The sequence below is a fragment of the Bos indicus genome, chromosome 29 (genome assembly GCF_029378745.1).
Source record: "Bos indicus isolate NIAB-ARS_2022 breed Sahiwal x Tharparkar chromosome 29, NIAB-ARS_B.indTharparkar_mat_pri_1.0, whole genome shotgun sequence".
Lineage (NCBI taxonomy): Eukaryota > Metazoa > Chordata > Mammalia > Artiodactyla > Bovidae > Bos > Bos indicus.
Window position 1 is genome coordinate 12,981,112 of NC_091788.1, and position 20,332 is coordinate 13,001,443.

A 20,332-nucleotide genomic window follows, 5' to 3' on the forward strand; every position below is an offset into this window, starting at 1 on the left:
GAGTTTTAAGCAACTTTTTCACTGTCCTCTTTCACTTTCATCAAGAGGTTCTTTAGTTCTTCTTTGCTTTCTGCCATAAGAGTGGTGTCATCTGCATATCTGAGGTTATTGATATTTCTCCCAGCAATCTTGATTCCAGCTTGTGCTTCATCCAGCCTGGCACTTCTCATGATGTACTCTGCATATAAGTTAAATAAGCAGAGTGACAATATACAGCCTTGATGTACTCCTTTCCCAATTTAGAACCAGTCTGTTGTTCCATGTCCAGTTCTAACTGTTGCTTCTTGACCTGCATACAGGTTTCGCAGGAGGCAGGTCAGATGGTCTGGTATTCCCATCTCTTTCAGAATTTTCCACAGTTTGTTGTGATCCACACAGTCAAAGGCTTTGGCATAGTCAATAAAGCAGAAGTAGATGTTTTTTCTGGAATTCTTCTGCTTTTTCTATGATCCAATGGATGTTGGCAATTTGATCTCTGGTTCCTCTGTCTTTTCTAAATCCAGCTTGAACATCTGGAAGTTCATGGTTCACATACTGTTGAAGCCTGGCTTGGAGAATTTTGAGCATTACTTTACATAGCACGTGAGATGAGTGTAATTGTGCGGTAGTTTGAGCATTCTTTGGCATTGCCTTTCTTTTGGATTGGAATGAAAACTGACCTTTTCTGGTCCTGTGGCCACTGCTGAGTTTTCCAAATTTGCTGGCATATTGAGTGCAGCACTTTCACAGCATCATCTTTTGGGATTTGAAATAGCTCAACTGGAATTCCATCACCTCCACTAGCTTTGTTCGTAGTGATGCTTCCTAAGGCATTCCAGGAAGTCTGGCTCTAGGTGAGTGATCACACCATCGTGATTATCTGGGTCATGAAGATCTTTTTTGTATAGATCTGTGTATTCTTGCCACCTCATCTTAATATCCTCTGCTTCTATTAGGTCCATACCATTTCTGTCCTTTATTGTGCCCATCTTTGCATGAAATGTTCCCTTGGTATCTCTGATTTTCTTGAAGAGAGCTGTGGTCTTTCTCATTTTATTGTTTTCCTCTATTTCTTTGCATTGATCACTGAGGAAGGCCTTCTTATCTCTCCGTGCAGTTCTTTGGAACTCTGCATTCAAATGGATATATCTTTCCTTTTCTCCTTTGTCTTTCACTTCTCTTCTTTTTTCAGCTATTTGTAAGGCCTCCTCAGACAGCCATTTTGCCTTTTGCAGTTCTTTTTCTTGGAGAGAAAGAGGAGACAAAGCATCCTGAATTCGGTCAGTAAGGGGGTTGTCAAGGGCTCTAACCTCTTTTCAAACTGCTTTCCCTATGGTCCTTACTTTAGCATCCTGTTCCCCTGCTCTAGGTCCCCTGGAGAAGGGCATGGCAACCCATTCCAGTATTCTTGCCTGGAGAATTCCATGGACAGAGGAGCCTGACAGGCGTTAGTCCATGGGGTCGCAGGGTCAGACACGACTGAGCGACTAAATACTCTTTTCAGGAGCACCCAGTATGGCTAGTCTTGGGCCTGGTAAGGGTTCTGTGGTTTAAATGAGTCGAATTCTCAGCTTTCCTTGCATCTGATTTAAGATTCAGATTTCTTGAGTCTGCTAAGTCTGTTACTACTTAACTCATTGTATCCCAAGCTTCCCAAATTTGACGGCATCATCTTCTCTCCACGTTCCCTGTCCTGAGCTCTTTTTGGCTGTGACAGGTCTTCACTGCTGTGCTCACGCTTCCTCTAGTTGTGGCACATGGGGGCTTCTCTAGTTGTAGCTTAGTTGCCCCACAGCGTATGGGATCTTCATTTCCTGACCAGGTATCAAAACCAAATCCCCTGCAATGGAAGGTGGATTCTTAACCACTGGGCCACCAGACAAGTCTCCTGAATGATTTTGTTATTAAGAAAAAAGCAGGCGTTGGTGAAATTAGAGGCATCTGTTCACTATGCCAGCCTGTCAGAAAGATCAACTGCTTTTTCATTTTTTTCCCCTTTATTATTCATTTATTTATTTTTGCTCTGTCCAACCCTCTTCTACTCAAACTGGACCCCTTTTATTTATTTATAGATGATTGATCTATTTGCCTGGAAAACCCCTTTCCAGTCTTCAAGAACTAAGAGGAATGTCCTTGTTTTAACACGCCTCTGTTCAAACCTTGAAGTGAAGTGAAGTGAAGTCGCTCAGAGGTGTCTGACTCTTTGTGACCCCATGGACTGTAGCCTCCCAGGCTCCATCCATGAGATTTTCCAGGCAAGAATACTGGAGTGGGTTGCCATTTCTTCTCCAGAGGATCTTACCGACCCAGGGATCGAACCTGGCTCTCCCGCGTTGCGGGCAGACGCTTTACCGTCTGAGCCACCAGGAAGCCCTAAGCCCAGGCAAAGATATGGAGTCCCTGCGTTATGCCTTGCAGGCATTTTTGTCCTCACCTCTTTTTCTGGCGTTGTTTGCCTGAGCTCCAAGTGCTGCATTGCTATTTGTTTTCATCTTCCTTGCTGGCTGGGGAATTAGGACCTGAGACTAGGAACTAGATCTTGTTTTCCTCTGTACCATGAGCAGTGTCTGGTTCCCAGTAAACATGTGTTAACCCCCAGACTGGCTCATGGAGCACCGTGCTTCCAGGGTGGGGATAGGAAGTGGACAATGATCCTTTCCTTCTTGCTTCTTACAGGCGTGACTGTTTGCTAAATATTGAGGAGCAGAACATGTTGTCGGCTTGTTGTTATGCAACGTTGCTCCCTTTGCTTTCAAGTCTGGTGTTCTTTTAGCCAGTCAGCAGGTCAGAGAGGGTGGGAGGGCCGCTGTAAGGGCATAAACATCCTACCAAAGAAGGAAGGGACTCACTCACAGATGCTGAGTTTCCCTCCCTTGAGAGAAAGGCTTGTAGTCTCCACCCCCTCCAACGACCCGCTCCAACTAGGGAAGGGAGGCAGTTTATCCTGTCTTGACAGCTATTCTCTCAGCTCTACAGGGTCTTCCATTGTGTTTTCCTTTGGACGTGATGCCAGGAGGATTTTTTAAATTGATGATTATGTTATTAAAAAAAAAATCTGACATTAAGATATTATTTGAGAGGTCCTGTTAAAAATGCAAATATATAACTTTGAAAGGGTTTAACGTGTTGTTTTGTTATATATGTATATATATACACATTTGGCTGTGCCAGGCCTTAGTTCCGGCATATGGGATCTTCCGTCTTCGTTGCAACATCCAGGGTCTTTAGTTACGGCATGTAAACCCTTAGTTGCAGCTTGAGGGATCTAGTTCCCTAACCAGGGATAGAACCTATGCCCCCTGCCTTGGGAGCTCAGATTCTTAGCTACTGCACCACCAGGGAAGTCCCTGATTTCGTGTTTCTTGAAGTGTGATCCTCAAGAAGCTATAAATATCCTCACGGGGCGGGGGAAGGAAATCAAGAACTAGTGGCCAAACAAATGTGGGATGCTAGATTAAACAAAGTTAAATAGGGTCCCTTCAAGACCTGTCAGCATCTCGCTGCTGTGCCTTGTGACTCCAAGAGGGGTGTGTAGTAGCAACGTTTCCTGAGTTTATTTTACGTTTCATCTGAGAAGCAAGAGGACTTCAGTAATGTGTTTTGTGGAACATGAGTAATTCTGGAAACAGCCCCTCAGCTTGAGTTCATCCTTTGAGGTCCCCCGGATGTGCCACTTCATCTAAACTGCCCCTGGAGATATGTAAACTTTTCTTTCGTGAATTGCCTGACTTTCCTTTGTCTCGTTGTCTCCCTACCTCTTCCCTACCCAATGTGGTGGTGGTGGTTTAGTCGCCAAGTCGTGTCTGACTCTTAAGTCGTGTTGTGACCCCATGGACTGTACCCTTCCAGGCTCCTCTGTCTATGGGATTCTCCAGGCAAGAATACTGGAATGGGTTGCCATTCCCTTCTCCAGGGGATCTTCCCGACCCAGGAATAGAATCCAGGACTCCTGCATTGCAGGTAGATTCTTTACCGACTGAGCTACAAGTGAAGCCCTGTCTACTGACTACCTCCTTGTCCATATTGTATCAGTTTCACTACATCTGGGACATCCTTGTCTTGCACAGAGGTACTCAGGAGATACTTGCAGTACTCTATTGGTGCCTTAGCTGAGTCAGCCTTAGACTTCAAAAGGCACAGGCTGGAGTGGGAGCCCAAGAGAGGTCCTAGGCTTGGGACCCTCACTGCTCAGGGATAGGGATCAGGGAGAGGACTCAGGGAAGACACGGGACCAGTGTAAGAGCCTGGACACAGAGGACAGAAAAAGAGCAAAATCTGGACATGCTGAGAATATAAATCAAATGTACCGAAGGCCAGCTCTGTGTCTGACACCCTGTGGTAGACTCTGGTTTTTGTTGTTGTTTGTTTCTCTTTTGTTTTTTTTAAAACATTTCTTTCTTTCTTTGGCTGCATCAGGCTTAGTTGTGGCACGCGGGCTATTGTGTTATGCGTGATCTTTGACGCATGCAGACTCTTCAGCTATGGTGTGGCTTAGTTTCTCCTGGGCAGGAGGGATCTTAGTTCCCTGACCAGGAATCGAACCCATGTCCTCTGCCTTGGAAGGTGGATTCTTAAACCCCGGATCACCAGGGAAGTCCCCTAACCATTGAATATTTAAACTTAATCCTGACCTTTCAAATAGGTGATATTCTTCCCATTTGCTCGATGAAGAAATGGCATCAGCAAGGTGAAGCAGACATCAGTGTTTGTGCTGAGGATACAGAGATGAATAAAGCCCAGGCCTTTCCCCCAATGAACCCTTGTTTTATGGAATAGGTGGTCCTGTAAATAAATAATTATAAGCAGTGGGGTGACTACAGTGATCAAGCTGCAGTCAGGGTCACAAGCGAGAACCCAGTGTGTGTATGTGGGGAGGGGGTGGGAGCTGACAAATCCAAAAAGGCTTCCAGGAGTGAGGCTGGAGCCAGGGGGGCTGAGAGTGTGAGGACAGCAGGGACCGAAAAAGCAAAAGCTTGGGGGTGAGGAATATCCCAAGAAATTCATTGCCACTGGAGTATGGCATGTGAGGTAGGTGAGAAGTAAGGCTGAGGAAGTTGTAGACAGGTTGAAGAGTTTTGGATTTGATTTTTAAAAACCATGGGAAGCCGCTGCAGGGTTTTTAGCAGAAGGGCAAGCCCGTTGTGGATACATGGTGGTAGGTAGTATCATTCCCATTGTCTGTGAGGGAAGCCAGGCTCAGAAAGAGACTTGCCCAAGCTCACTCTGCTTATCAGAGGTGAAGCAGAGCTACAATTACAACTCAAATCCATCTGGATCTTTCCATGACTAAGCTGCCTCTCAAAGTAACAATGGAAAATCATCACACTGAATTTCCTACTGAAAAGTACTCTCACTCTGATATTGGAATCAGACAATAGTTTTAAGACTTAATACGATTAAAAAAAAGGTTGTTCTTTTTTTCTCCCTATGTATTTATTTTCAGAGTAAAGAAACACTGGACAAAGGAGATAAAATATGCTTTATAATAAAACCCATTTACTTCCAATAAAAGTTCTTATTTTCCAGAAGTTTTAGCTTCTAATACATTTAAAGTTTTAGCTTTAATACATTTAAAGATAGTCTAATGATGGATGAAGATAGTGAAAATTTATCAATGTAAAGTGACATTCTTTATTCATTTTTCCTATTTATTTTTTATTTGTTATTTTATTTTTTAATTTAAACTTTTTATTTTATATTCGAGTATAGTGGATTAATAATGTTGTGATAATTGCAGGTGCACAGCAAAGTGACCCAGTCAGTTCAGTTCAGTTGCTCAGTCATGTCTGACTTTTTGTGACCCCATGGACTGCAGCATGCCAGGCCTCCCTGTCCATCTTCAACTCCCGGAGCTTGCTGAAACTCATGTACATTGACCCAGTGATGCCATCCAACCATCTCATCCTCTGTCGTCCCCTTCTCCTCCTGCCTTCAATCTTTCCTAGCATCAGAGTCTTTTCTAGTGAGTCAGTTCTTTGCATCAGGTGGCCAAAGTATTGGAGTTTCAGCTTTAGCATCAGTCCTTCAAATGAATATTCAGGACTGATTTCCTTTAGGGTGGACTGCTTGGATCTCCTTGCTGTCCTAGGGACTCTCTCAAGAGTCTTCTCCAACAACATAGTTGAAGAGCATCAGTTCTTCAGTGTTCAGCTTTCTTTATAGTCCAACTCTCACATCCATATATGACTACTGGAAAAACCATAGCTTTGACTAGATGGACCTTTGTTGGCAAAGTAATGTCTCATACATATATATGTATGACTTTTTTTCTTGAGCATAAGCCCATCTGTTCTCCTTGGTTGGCCGTTGTAATAAACCTTTTTTCTGATCAAAAAAAAAAAAAAAGGCTTAATGTGATCAAGAGCTAAAGTTACATGGTACTAGTACTTAGTGCTATAAAGGTTCAGAGGAGGAATCAGGGAGGACATCATGGGGGAGATGGCATCTTTGTTGCCCTGAAGGAAGAGGTAAACTAGAACAGATAATGCGAAACCAGGTGAGAGAACGACGGGGCTGAGGGGGTGAGATTGTGCATCCACGTGGTAGAGCAGGAGTGGGTGTGGGAAACAGATGACAAGAGGCCACTCACTTCCTGGCACAGCCATAGCCACTCCCTTCCAAAGATCGCTGTGTAAAGAGGAGAGAAAAAACGATCATATAACTTGATTTCCATCTTCACTTTTGCTAAATATAAATACACAACTGACATTCTTAAAATATGTTTAACTGCCTGATTGCAGTCACTAGAGAGTTTATTTCCTGCCCTGTTCCCCCTTACTCTGCACAGTGATGTATGTCAATGTCTCCATCCCCTCCTCAAAGCCACTCTGTACATAAAAGGACAACAATGAAGATTCTACAGCTGGTAGGACTGTAGCCAGATGTACACACATAAATGACATTTGAGTGAAAATGCAATCATAGGATTCTGTATGATGAACAGAGCTTGCTTACGTAGAACGGGGTATGTGTTTGTGTTAATTCTCCCAAGTTAAGATTCCTTCTAACTGTTCTTATGCTATTCAAAGCCTGGAGTTGGAATCTTTTGCAAATGCTACTCTATTATATTACTGTCGATGGTGTGGGGAAAAAAGGATGTATATATGAGTCAAACAGACCCAGGAAAGTATTCCAGCTCCCTTCCTACCAATTCTTTTACCTTGAGCACATTATGAACTGTCTTAAGACCAAGTCTTATGGATCTCTGATCTTATAATTATGCCACTTCTTTCTGCCATCGTGAAATTTACCCATCACTGGATAATTTTCAGTAGCAGATAAATACGCTCTAAGGGGACAACAGAGGATGAGATGGCTGGATGGCATCACTGACTCAATGGACATGAGTTTGAGTAAACTCCGGGAGTTGGTGATGGACAGGGAGGCCTGGCGTGCTGTGATTCATGGGGTCGCAAAGAGTCGGACACGACTGAGCAACTGAACTGAAATGAATATTTATTACCTGAAAACAGCGCCCCCCCCTCCAAAATTAAAAATGTTTTCTAATTTTGTTTCTCAAATGTTACAAGGTAAATTCATTAATTTAAAACTCTGTTGATCGTATTCCCCTCTTGAGCTATCTTCTATTTTCTGCATTTCCTTTCTCAGTAAAACTTAAAAAATGTCTCTTGATTTGGCTTCGACTACTTACCCTCACTCCGATCTTTTCTCATCATTCCACAGGGACTATTCTTGTCTGTGTCATCCAGTGACCTTCATGTTGCCAAGCTGAAGGCCACGGCTTTGTTTTGGTCTTATTCTCTCAGCAGCATGTGATGAGGCTGATCTCCCTTTGACACTCTGCTTTCCTGGGTCTCTTCATACCACCCTTGACTCCCTTCAAGTCTCCTTCTCTCGGGACTTCCCTGTGTTCCAGGGGCTAGGACTCTGCTCCCAGTGCAGGGGCTCTGGGTTTGATCCCTGGTCAGGGAACTAGACCCCAAGTGCTGCAATTAAGAGTTCCCATGCCTCTACGGAGATCTAAGATCCCATGTGCCACAGCTGAGACCCAGTGCAGCCAGATAAGTAAACACTTTTAAAAACCAAACTCTTGAAAAGAAAATCTCTGTCTGTCTTCAACCTCTAAATGATAATGTGCCTCATGTTCTGAAATGGCCTCTTCTCTATTTATTCACCCTCTGTAGATGTCCTGTTTTAATCTGATGGCTTGCCATAACATCCATTGGTTAATGACCCTCAAATCTGTAGCTTCATCCTCAGACTTTCTCTGGAACTCTAGATTCCTATCCAGAGAGATGTCTAGGCAATGTTGCAAATTTAATGTGACCAAAAGAGAACTCTGGATGTAGTCTAAACCTGTTCTTTCAGTCTTCCCCATCTCAGTAAGTGCTGCTAGTATTCCTTCTAAGTACTCATGCCAATTATCTAGGCCTTACTTTTTTTTTAATTGAGAAAATAATTTATTTAATTGTAAATCAGGAATTTTAATTTTTTAACATTATTAATAAGATTTTTGAGTTTGTCCATTTGTATTTTCAATTTAAGTGAACTTAAAGATCCCTTCAAAAGGAAACATCATTCCTTTTCTCTGATCTTTGAAGGTATGTCATTTCTTTGCTTTCAGACTTAAATTATGAACTTTCCCTACTCCAGAATGGATCCCAAAAAACTTGAATTATAGAGAGACAAGAGTCCTAACCGACCTTTGATTGCCTTTTTTTTTTTTTTACAAGCCCACTGCTTCATGATTTTTGTTGGTTTTCTTTTGTTTTACTGGGTTGTGAAAAATTTTGGCAAGAACCGAAGAGTAGGAGGCACAGTGAAACAGCAGAGAAAATGTAGGTTTCATTTTATCAAAGAAGCTGACAGTGCTGAGCATCAAGCCAGTGCAGTGGCTCTTCAAGTCAACTGCTTGAAAATGGAAAGCAATATCGTAAACTGGAACACAAGCAAAATATAAACGTGCCTGCATATGTAAATGTTGCCTCCTAACCTCCTTTACATCGACTTGCTTAGCTTTAAAGAATATATAAGATTTCATAGCTTCTTTTAGAGAAAGGAACTGAATGATAAGATCTTCAGTTACAAGGACTGGATCTCCCATTGCCATCCCCTCTACTTTTGATATAAAATCAATTACCCATTTTATTAAACACATCTGGTTGTTATACGTCAGTAGTGCAAGGGGAAATGAGAGGTTCCTTGATGTTAGCCCTCCAACTTGGGGCTTGATGGGTTGAGGGTTGGAGCCGTGGTAGCAGAACTCACTGATGACTGACTGTCATGAAGTCCAGGTCCAGGAAATGTAACCCCTTGCAGGCCTCCTCAGTCCCCTGCAGGTCTTGCTCTGCTGTGACACCATCCACTTCTGGCCTAGGATCTGAAGACTCAAGTTCCAGAGTCTGGCATACTGAATATGACTTGGCCAAAACAAGAAGCCTCTTCTAAGACAACACTGCTCTGGCTGTCATAATGGTTTAGGAGACTGGAGACCACCCACACTGCCTCCCATTCAGCGCCTGGATCCATGCCATATTTATATGCCAACCGCATGCCCTGTGCCCCTTAGAGGAGGCACTGACAGTGATCAGCTCCCTGTCTTTCTACCCTCTCTTTGCTTATTTCATGCCAACTTACAACAACTCATCGCCGACTTACTTTGAGGCTTTGTTCTCACTTCATGCGGAGCACCCACTGGCTCATTCAGATTGCCTGTGACTCCCAACATCTCTACCACATCCACTGGGAATCTTGACTAGTCTTGGCACAGAAGCCAAACAACGTCCTGATAAGGAAAGGACGTTGACTAAACCATTTGAGGATCACCAAGGTAGACTGGGGCCTACTAAGAGTTCTCCTGCTGCAAAAGCAACTCTGTGTAGCTTCAGACCCAGCAGAGATAGGAAGACACTGAAATCAAGAGGGCAGCCCGTCACAATCGTATCTTGTTGCCAAACACTTCCCTTCGCATACTTCTCTCCAGTACGTCAGCTGGCACACATAGAGTGTTTCTGGCTTTTTCTCTGTCTATGGCAATTTTTTTTTTTTTTTTGGTTCAACTGATAGTGTATCCTCTCCCTGCATTGAGTGTATCCTCTTCCCTGCCTCCCCAACCAAGAATAGATAAGAAATAACTGGGAATTTACATCTGATTACCACAGGTTCATTCTCTCATATTATAAGGCTCAAAGTTACAAGGAGAAATAATATGTACTTGCTGTGTTGGTCTTTTGTTAATATTTTTTTTAAGTTAAAATTAAGTGTTACTTTTCTGAGGAAGTAGCCAGAATAATACTCTCTCAAATTCAGAAATGTACTGGCACAAAGTCAAAGTTATTTCTAACCACATGATAGTCTTTTGTCTGCCAAGATAGCTTGACAAGCTTAATATCAGAAGGCAGGCCTATATGATAATCCCAGCAGTATGCCGGAGATAAGATTTTAGTGAGTTTGTTGAGAAGGAAATACTTGTTTAGATGGCTTTCATCATGCCTTTGGGTTTCTACGTCATTTTTCTTGTCCTTGTGGACTCCCTTGAAGCACTCCTGGGTGATGTTCAGGACCTGAGTGGGTGCTCCCCCCGAAATGGCCTCGTGGTAATAAAAATCCCCTCTGTGGAAGCGAATGTATGCTGCAGACTCCTTCCACCTCTCGTAGGTGAACTTACGGGGATCTGCCTTGTACCACCAGGCCTGAAGCTTTGCTCACCAACTCGCCCAGAGTCTCCACCCCAAACTCGTCGTGGAAGACCTGGTCCATGTCCATGGAGAAGAGGAAGTCAGCCTCATGCCAGATGTGGGCTACAACGTGCTCCCCAATGGTCTTCACGCACATCGTGAGAATGCCCGGCCAACTCCTCTCAGGCTTGATCTCAAACACTTTGATGGAGCGCAGAGGACCCAGGTCTATCAAAAGCATCCTGGAGACATCATCCACCATGATGTAAAATATGACTCTGTGGCCAACCATGAAGTGCTTATTAGCAGACGTTAAGAACTCCTCCAAGTAATGCTCAATGTAACTTCCGACAGCAAAAACCGTCAGGCTGATGGTAATTTTCTATTTGGCATTAATAATCATCCCAGATGGCTCTGTTGTAAGTGCCTTCCCACACTACAGGCGCCTTCCATTCCGTCATGGTCACAACCTCGGGGCATCTAAGTGGGTTCAATCAGTCTGAGAGATGAAGCTTTCTTTCGTCTTCCTTTCTCTGTTCCTTTTCTTCTGTATCTTCGTCTTCTTCGTGGTAACCATTGTTAAGCCATCTCGGAAACCACCAACCCTTCTGAATGCTGCTGCCACCAACTTCGGGGTTTTTTGACAGGTTTATCCAGAACAGAGAGCCTTCTGGGCTGTGGCTGTATTCCCCACACACAACATTGACAGCTGAGACAACCAGCATTGACAGAATCACTTTTCCTTTGACATTCATTCTTTACTCCGCATCGTCTGCTCCTCTCCTCCCAGAGTAAAAGGCAAAACCCACCAAGCTCTATTGAGCTCTGCTCTGCAGAAGGAGGCAGGGCTGGGAGGCAGGGAAGGTCTGGTGCTCCGACTCCGGATGCGCAGAAGCTGGGCGCGCTGGGGGCTGGCGGGCGCCTCCGAGGCTGCCTTGCCTGGGCCCCGCGGGACGTGCTGGGGTGGGGCCGCCGGGCGCTCCTCCCTCCCGGGCTGCAGGCAGCGGGCACTGGGCAGCTGGTAGCACGCTCCCAACTCTGCCCGGCCCGCAGCCCTAGGTCTTACTTTTGATTTCTTTCTTCTTCTATCATCATCATCCAATCCTTAAGCAATTTCAGTCTTCTAGCTCTATCTTCAAATACATTGCCTGGAAATGTACCCTTGCCTGGAAAATCCCATGGATGGAGGAGCCTGGTAGGCTGCAGTCCATGGGGTCGCTAAGAGTCGGACATGACTGAGCGACTTCACTTTCACTTTTCACTTTCATGCATTGGAGAAGGAAATGGCAACCCACTTCAGTGTTCTTGCCTGGAGAATCTCAGGGACTGGCGAGCCTGGTGGGCTGCCATCTGTGGGGTCGCACAGAGTCGGACAAGACTGAAGCGACTTAGCAGCAGCAACAGCAGCTCTATCTTCAAAAACATTCCCAAATCTTATCACCTTCCTGCCATCTTCATTCAGTTTCAGTTCAGTTCAGTCGCTCAGTCGTGTCCAACTCTTTGCGACCCCATGAATTGCAGCACGCCAGGCCTCCCTGTCCATCACCAACTCCAGGAGTTTACTCAAAGTCATGTTCATCGAGTTGGTGATGCCATCTAGCCATCTCATCCTCTGTCGTCCCCTTCTCCTCCTGCCCCCAATCCCTCCCAGCATCAGAGTCTTTTCCAGTGAGTCAACTCTTCGCATGAGGTGGCCAAAGTACTGGAGTTTCCATCTTCATTATTAACACCCTAGACTGAAGCGCCTTAGCAGCAGCAGCAGCAGCAGTCCAAGCCACATCATCTCTTAACCTAGGCTTCCTGCAGTAATCTCCTAACTAGTAGCCCTGCTTCAACCTGTATCTCTGCCACAAGGCCCTACAGTACAAGGACCAGAGAAATCTTTGGAAAAGGTTAAGTGGTTTATGTCACATTCCCAACCATCCCTCCCCCTCCAGGTGGCCTCCCATTGCACTCAGAATGAAATCCTGACTCCTGGCGGTGACTGACTGAGCTGTGTGTGACCTGCCCTGTGGTCTGTTTCTTAGCCTTTTCTCCTTGACCATGCACCCAGCCTCATTGTTCTATTTTGGCTCCTTGAACATGCCAAGTCCATTCTTGCTTTTTAGGCCTCTTTGTACTACTTATTCCTTCAGCCCAAAATGCTCTTCCAGTTTTTTTTTTTTTTTTTTTTGCTAAACTGGGTCTTCATTAGGGCATGTGGGCTTAGTTGCCCCATGACATGTAGGATCCTAGGACCCCAACCAGGGACTGAATATGTATACCCTTCATTGGAAGGCAAATTCTTAACCACTGGACCACCAGGGAAGTCCCTGTTCTTCCTATCTTCATGTGCTTGACTTTTTCGTATTCTAATCTTATTTTAAATAGAGTGAGCCCAGAGAGGCCTTCTTTGACAGCTCACTCTAAAATTGCTGTCTGGGGATTTTCTTTGTGGTCCAGTGGTTAAGACTCTGCGATTTCAATGCAGGGGGCACAATTTCAATATCTGGTCAGTGAATGAAGATCCCATATATCACATGCTGCAGCCAAATAAAATTGCTGTCTGTATACACTCTGTCCTTTCCTTTTATTTTTGTTCTCTACTGGCAGTTGCCACTATGTGATATTTTTCTTGTTTATCTATGTATATGTTCCTTTCCCCATTCATTCCTTGCTCTCTTTTCTGTTCAGCTAGGATGTGAAGGGTGTGGAGAATTTTGTCTGCCTGTTCATCACTGTAGCCTGGGCTCCTGGGTCAGTGACTTACACAGAGAATATGCTCACTAAAAATGTATGGAATGATGAATATGTTTTTCTCATCTATAGAATGCAGAGGGGAATACTTAGTTCTCAGAGTTGTTGAGGACTTGCATTATCAAATCTGATCATGCATCTAAAGTGAATGGTTCTGTGTCTAGCACCTTCTGCTTAGTAAATAGAAATGATGTTATTTTTAAAGTAGCTGGCTCACTATAGACATTCAGCAAAAATTACATCTCTGTTCTTGCAGTCTGGGTCCTGTGTAGTATTTTATATTGAAATAACCTGTACTCTGAACAAGGTAAAAAAATACTTCCCAATCAGCTTTTTTTTTTCCCCTAAAGAAAACATTTAAAACCTGCTGTTCAGTGATTAGTCAACATCAGTTGGTTTAGAACCATTGTTTATTAATGTCACTTGTCCTCCCCCTCCTCCAACACACATAGAGACACTGCATTATAATAAGGTTTGGCTTTCCCCTGGGAAATTATCATTTTCTTTCTTCTCTTTGGTAATATGATCTTTGCCAATTAACTCTCTTCAGGATCAAAGTGTTTTGGGGTTTGGTTTCCTCATCCTGGTGTTGTGGTTCTCTGAAAACTATTCCTAGCTTTTGCATGTTCTGATCAGTATTTCTTTTGCATTTATTTAACAACTATTTACTCAGGATCTCCTGAGTGCCAGGCAGTGGGGGTACAGACAGAAATTCATAGGCGCCTCTGTCCTTAAGGTCCAGTAGGGGAAGCAGGATCCCTGAACCAGTGAGGATAATGGAGTGTCTTGAAGGGAGTCTCATGGTACACGGTGGAAGTATAAAGGAGAGAGGGGCTAATTCCCACAGGGGCGGGTGGAGGGGTCCAGAGCTGTGTGATTGCTCACAGCAACAAGGAGAGAATGGCCTCTCCTTGTGAGTAGAGCCATGGAGAGATGAACCTGCCTCAGGGGCCACTCTCTGGGAGCTTGGCATGGCTGTGTGATCATCGTGGTGGTGGTGGTAACTCAAAGGTCATGAGAAACGAAGCCAAAGAGATGAGCGGGGACTGGGTTATGGGTGGCTCTGTGTGCCCTGCTAGGGAGTTTGAACTTTCCAACAATGACTTAATAAGATTTATAAGTACTTAAAAAAATTTTTTTTTAACTTTTTATTTTGTATTGGGGTAGAGCCAATTAACAATGTTGTGACAGTTTCGGTCTGACAATGAAGGGACTCAGACATACACATACACGTATCCATTCCCCCCCAAATTCCCCTCCCTTTGAGGCTGCCACATAGCATTACGCAGAGTTCCATGTATAAGCACCTGAGATTTACTGGGTGCCAGGCTCTCTTCTTCGTGCTTTGTTGTATTAAATCTTTTCATCTGTAAAATAACCCCATGAAATAGGTGCTGTTATTATCCCTATTTACAAATAAAGAAATGTGGGCACCGAGAGGAAAGGGAACTTGCCCACAGTCGCCCAACTCTTCGGGGCAGAGACAGGACTCAGACTCGGGCAGTTTGGCTCCTAGGTTTACCTCTTTCACCAGGCCCGGTTCTTCCTCTCACAGTGAGCTTGTGTGGGCGGCCAGGATCTCCGAGGAGTTTGAAGGCTGGGAATGGCATGGTCAGATTAGTTCTTTGGAAATTAATATTGTAGTGGAGTAGTCACAGTGCATCCTGTCCACGAGTTCGTTTCCAGAAACTTCTAAGGCAAAGAATGCAATGTGACTTTTTGCCTTGATGTAGGCAGTATCTGAATGAGGTTGGCCATGTTCACAGTGGCACCTTACGTCTTCATCAGCCCAGCCCCGCCGCTTTCCCCCAGCCTTGTGACAGCGGACAGAGGCTTTGCTAGACACACATGGAGGAGATGAATAGTCAAGTTTGTCTCGAGGGGCCCTGTTGTTTGAAAAGCCCCAAAATGTCACACTCCTGCAGAAACTGAGCCCGTCCGTGAGGAAAGCAGACTTAGTCTCGCCTCCCTGTCTGCAGGGCCCACATTCAACGGGCAGCGGAGCCCAGGCCTTGCTTGCATAGCGATCCCTGTTTCTCTTTCTGGAGGGATCCTTGCTGGTGAGGTTGTCAGTTCGGTGTCAAGGAGGTTAAATATGCTGGATCAAGCAACCAGTTGGATTGGATCCGTTCAAGCTTTTCCTGATTTGAAAACCTAATCCATTGTTATATCTATTATCTTTTCTTTTTTTAATTTAAAACATTTTTATTTAGGCTGTGCTGGGTCTTTGTTGTGGCTCACGGGAGCTTCTATAGTTAGTTGCAGTGTGAGGGGCTTCTCTCTAATAGCAGAGCACGGGCTCTCGAGCACATGGGCTCAGTAGTTGTTGTTCACGGGCTTCGTTGTTCAGTAGTGTATGGTATCTTAGTTCCCCGACCAGGGATCGAACCTATGTCCCTTCACTGGAAACTGGATTCTTAACCACTGGGCCACCAGGGAAGCCCCCCATTATCTTTTCCAAATCTGAGAAAATTCCTTCTAATTTACAACAATGTCAGCTTTAGTAGCACAGCACTCTCCACGCTCCTGGCTTATGGCTATTGATACAGGCCTAAGAAGACTGAGCGCTGAAGAATTGATGCTTTTGAACCATGGTGCTAGAGAAGACTCTTCAGAGCCCCTTGGACAGCCAGGAGATCCAACCAGTCCATCCTAAAGGAAATCAGTCCTGGGTGTTCATTGGAAGGACTTGCCGGGGACCAGCCCCGGCTGATCCAGGGTATTCGAAGGAGAGACGGCATAGGCGAGGATCAGGATACAATAGCTTCAATTAGATATTAATTAAAGATATAAAGAGTGATAGAATAAGGATAGCTCAGTAGGAAAATTCAGTGGAGAAAAGAGGCTGAGTAGCTTGGTTTACGCGGGAGACCAATAAAACTTCAAGACAAGAAGTTTGCACCACTTACGTAGGCCGCAGGCGTCCTTCCGTTCTCCCGAAGGAGAGGAGACACTGAGGCTTCCCCGGTCGGATCTTAGAAGCCCAGGCATAATTAGTAAGCATGGTGGGTTCCGCGCTCCAGATGGAGACTCAACCAGAGTGAGAGAGAGAGCGACATGGGGAGACCAGTATTTCGAGAAACTGATCCCAATTCTTTATTTTCCAGAGTCTGTTTTTATACACTAAGATGTTATACAAAAGTCACGTGGGGACAGCAGTCCTGACTTTTATTAAAGTCAGGTGCTTCACACAAATGTATACAGAGGTCTTAGGGGTGTTACATCATCTTCTGGCCAGGGGGGCCTGCTGACAATTTACGACCCTCTCCTTGTGACAGCGGTCAGTCAATCAGGACACTTATTTCTCCAGGGCTGATTATTCTCAAAACAGATGCCACCCAAATAAAGTTACATTCCTACAGGGTGAGGGTGTAGTGGGTTTTAGTTAAGGAAAGAATTTACTTAGCCTAAGGTCTAACGTGATTAATATCAAAGGTTAATTCTATATATTCATTAATGTGTGTAAGGGCAGGGGATGTGGAGACTTAGCAACAAACGTTGGCTCAACAAATGAAAAACCCTTCACCAACACAATTTCTAATCAGCCCATTATACTTATACTAATAGTTTTCTAACTTCTCTAAAGAACCTGTTTTTAGAGGGTTTAAAGCATCTTGTGCCTCTCACGGTTGGGAGGCTGTGAGCAATCACATGTGGCTGGACGAGCCTGTCAGGCAGGCTAGAGAACCTTCAGAGGAGTTTGTAGGTTAAAACACTCTTGTCACACCGAAGAGTTTTTATTGACTGGAGCTCTAGGTTAACTCCTTCTCCGAAAGAGGTGGTGGGGGACAGCCCCCCGTAAAGTCAGAGGTGTAGGTAAGAGCACAAAGTAGTAAAGTAGGCAGGCTCTGGTTATGGGGGTAGACGCTCGAGGATTTCCAGGGGGACTCCTGAGGCTCGATCCCGCCTTTGTGTATGTCGAGCCTCCTTCCTCATGACCTTTGCCATGGCTGGAGTACCTCACTCTGGCCCCCAACAAGGACTGATGTTGAAGCTCCAATACTTTGGCCATCTGATTCGAAAAGATGACATACTGGAAAAAACCTTGATGTTGCGAAAGACTGAGGGCTGGAGGAAAAGGGGGAGACAGAGGATGAGATGGTTGGGTGGTATCACTGACTTGATGGACGTGAGTTTGAGTAAACTCTGGAAGACAGTGAAGGACAGGGAAGCCTGGCGTGCTGCAGTCCCATGGGTTGCAGAATCAGACACAACTTAGCAACTGAACAACAACAACACAGGCCTGAGAGTCTTCCGCAGGTGTTAGGAACTTTGATCATTACAGCTGTTCTGCCACCATGGTGTGAACTTGCTGTTTTGTTTACAGTCAGACATTGTATGAGGTCAGTTCTCTTGACAGCACTTGAAAAAACCATTGGTATATCTTCCTATAGGTCTTTGTTATGTTCTCTGGTTTTAAAAATTGAAGTGATTTTTTTAACTACTTTGAAGGAAATCTTGTCATGATTACAGTGATCAAAACCAAACTAAATCATGTAGTGCTTAGGAAAAAGAGACAGGGAGGAACACATCAACATGCTGTTTGTGTTGCTTTTGGTAATTCCTTTTTCTATGTCTTCTGTGTTTTTAAAAAATGTGTCTATGGTATATGCAAAATGTTAAAACTTTTTAAAAGGTGGGGAGGATGAAACTTAAAAAACAAAAAGCTCCCTGTGATCTCATAAGCTAAACGCCATATATGTTCTTGGTTTGGAAGTGACCTTGTTCACATCCATGCTTATTTTTTTATAGCTACGGTCCTGATAAATGCAGCTTTGTGTATTCTTTTAGTTTTGTAGCCTATGTTCAACATTATTGCATATTTCTACATAGTTTTCATAACTGGCATTTCTAATAGCTGCCCTGCATTCCATGGTGTTGATGTTCCATACAACGCTGCCTGAGCGGGACAACTGGATTGTTTCCAGTTCTTTTAGGTAAGATGTAATGAGCATTTCTGTTCATATTGCATTTTGAGTTTATTCCTTAAAGTGAATTTCCAGAAGTGAGTTCCCAGCATGGAAAGTGTGAATGCAGTTATGGCTTTTGGTTTGTACTTGTAGGAAGATTCTGCTTTCAGAAGAGCTAATTAAATGTGGATGGTCACTAGCTGATTATGTGTCTACCTGTTCCATGTTTCCCTTACCAGTATTGAGTCCCTATATTTTAATAAAGTGTATTATTTCTAAATAAGTCATGTTTATTGAAGAAAATTTAGAAAAGATATAAATAGATCAAGAAGAAAATAATCTATAATCCCACCACTTAGAGGAAGCATTTTTAAAATGTATTTTCTTCCATGTATATGTTTCATAATGTTACATCATGTGGTTCCATATAACCATTTCTCCACTGTTGGATAGAGGCTTTGCCCACTCCGTTTTCGGGGACTATGTTAAATAATACTGGAATGAACTTCCGTTGTGCTCTACTGTGAATAAATCTGTGTGTATGTCTTGGAATCATTCCTTAGGGAAAACTCCCAGAAGCAAAATTGCTAGATCAAAGAGCGTGGATGTTGTTAAGGCTTTTGATAAATATTGAAGGCCTGCTAGTGAGGACAGTCGTTGCTTGTTAGGCTTAACCTGGTTAGACATTGCTGGCTGGGTGAGAGGTGACAAGGGCTGGAGCCAGGCTGGTGCAGTAGAGACAAAGGTGTGGTGGAGGGGGGTAGTCAGGCTGCATTTCTTTCTTCTTCTTTCTTTTTCAATTTTATTTATTCATTTTTGGCTGCAATGCATTGCTTTTGTGGCGAGCAGGAGGCTACTCTCTCGCTGTGATGTTCGGGCTTCTCATGGCGTGGCGTCTGTCGTGGAGCACAGGCTCCGGGCGCACGGACTTCAGTTGCAGCGTTGCGAGCTCAGTAGTTGTGGCACAGGCCTGACTTGCTCTGAGGCATGTGGGATCTTCCCAGCTTGGGAACCCATGTGCCCTGCATTGGCAGGTAGATTCTTACCTACTGCACCACCAGGGAAGCCCCAGGCTACATTTCTGACAGCACATCAGCGGGCCTTGGCGACAAATGGCTTGTGGCCTTCTGTGTGTGTGTTTGTGTGGTGTTCGGGGTAGACTGGAGAATTTTTACCCCATATTCCATGTAGGAATTTGCAAGGATACAGATAAGGGTCTTCCCTGGTGGCGCGGATGGTAAAGAATCTGCCTGCATTGCAGGAAACCTACGTTCCATCCCTGGGTCGGGAAGATCCCCTGGAGAAGGGAATGGCAACCCTCTGCAGTTTTCTTGCCTGGAGAATTCCATGAAGGGGCTTGGCGGGCTACAGCCTATGGGATCACAAAGAGTCAGACACAACTGAGCAACTGACACACATACAGATAAGACAATTTTTAGGACAACAAACCTGAGGCCTTCTATAAATGTAAAAGGTTATTGATAGTAATAGTCACCAAGAAATCTCACCCCACAAGCCTGTTTCAAGGATGAAATAGGCTGATGTGTATAAAGCATCTATGCTCTAGACAAATAGACTTTCTTCTGTGTTGACAGCGGACCTGGCAAGGTCTTGGGAGATAAAACTTGGGAGAATTGCTACATTTTATCCTCCTCCATTTGAGTCACAGAGCATGTGGACACCTGCTTCCCTTTTTCCTTTTCTCCTGCTTCCAGTGAGGAGGGAATCTGTTTAACAGTTGAGGGTAGGGTCCAGCCTGGAGTGACAGGGAAGGAGATACCCCCATCCCCATCCCTGGTCTGCCTTGGAGGGAAGTGCTTGGGGCTGAAGCTCTGACCTCTGGCTGCCTGCCCACCTCCCCGCCCCCCACGCCCCCCCCCCCCCGCCCCCCCCCGCCCCCCCCCCGCCCCCCCCCCGCCCCCCCCCCGCCCCCCTTCTCTGAATCTCAGCCTGGGGGAGGAGCCTAAGGATGCTGATAACGAGGTCCTTCCGGTCCAGCCAAACAGGCGCAGGAAAGCTTCTGCGGAGGAAAGATTAGACACACTCCCTGATTTACACAACGTGGAGAAC

General features: G+C 44.7%; 1 protein-coding gene across 3 annotated transcripts in view; it reads left to right on the forward strand.

The window, feature by feature from the left end:
• RAB30 (RAB30, member RAS oncogene family) overlaps positions 1-20,332 on the forward strand; it is a 102,837-nt gene that overhangs the window by 42,786 nt on the left and 39,719 nt on the right. The window contains exon 2 of one of the 3 annotated variants that reach the window (XM_070782638.1): positions 10,630-10,990. The exons of the other annotated variants lie outside the window; for them this stretch is intronic. The gene's annotated coding sequence lies outside the window, so the exon portion shown is untranslated. The remainder of the gene's footprint in view (positions 1-10,629; positions 10,991-20,332) is intronic. 3 annotated transcript variants of the gene reach the window in all.